Source organism: Rhagoletis pomonella, unplaced genomic scaffold (assembly GCF_013731165.1).
Source record: "Rhagoletis pomonella isolate Grant_MI unplaced genomic scaffold, Rhpom_1.0 Rhpom_scaffold_00015, whole genome shotgun sequence".
Lineage (NCBI taxonomy): Eukaryota > Metazoa > Arthropoda > Insecta > Diptera > Tephritidae > Rhagoletis > Rhagoletis pomonella.
The window spans coordinates 289,366-290,589 of NW_023458569.1; positions in this window are offsets into that span (position 1 = coordinate 289,366).

Below are 1,224 nucleotides of genomic sequence, written 5' to 3' on the forward strand. Positions count from 1 at the left end.
CAGATTAGATCTAATTCTATTTTTCCAGCGACAGATTAGGTTCTTCCTCTTCTTTTATGTCAAACTCATATTAATTAAAAATGTCGCTGACGCGTTCAAAAAAATCGTGTCGTCATCGACAAAGCGTTTAGATAATGAAGATAACATGGAAGCTGTAGCCCGTAGCTCGTCGTTTTCAATGTGTGCAGAGCTTTATGCGCCGCTAGCAGCCGGTCAGTTTGCGTTTGTACTTCATGCTGTAAGCATCAGATGCGTGAGCTGTTTTGCTGAGTACACACATACAGATACAAAAATATTGCGCCTGTGTTGGGAGCTCTGCCAACGCTGTGCACCACTGATCTATACATACAAGGTAGCTCATAGCACAGTAGAAATCGGTTGTATGCATTTATGAAGAATGCTTGCTATATGAGTGAATTAGTGTGAACAATTCATGCGTAGTCATGAATTTCCACAAATAAATTCAAATTCTACCGAATTGCAAGCTAACGTACGTTGTTGTTGTTTTAAGTACATTTCTTGATAAATTTGAAGTGGAATTTTCGTAATATTTTCAGTCTTGTACAAAAATTTTAGTGAACGGACGTGTTGTGCGATACTAATTTCAGCACTAACGAGCTTTTACAAGATAAGCATTTGCATATGTAAATGGTACTTTTTTGTATGTCCAAGTATATTAAAATGTATCAGAAAAGTAGCATTTACATATGGGGATACATATCTTGTAAGAATGCTTTAATACTGTTCCATTAATGCGTTTTTGTATGTTTGAAATATTAATACAGCCATATGCATACAGCACTACTACAAGTGTACGGTTAGAGTACATGTATACACAGCAACAAACTCATGCCACCAACACCGATGTCGTATGCATGAAATTTCTACTGAGATTGTAGAACGAATTTTTGTTATATATACATTGAGGGAAATAATGCATAGTAAAAATGAATACTTTAAGTTTGGGGCGCGCTTTCCACTTGCTCCACGGGCGCGGCTTCCGTACTGACGGAACGGAAAGCGCTTTTACTGGCACGGATGACTTGATGGTTTGCCTGTTGCGACCCAGATCGCTGGAAATCTTTGCCCTCTTCTGAGCGATGCTGTTGCGGACGGCTGGCACTAAACACAATGTTCGGACACAATAAACGCAGGGTTGGGCCTGATGTGACGTATGGAGGTGCAGCAGTAGGATTCGATCGCTACTGGTGGCTGTGTTGTGCC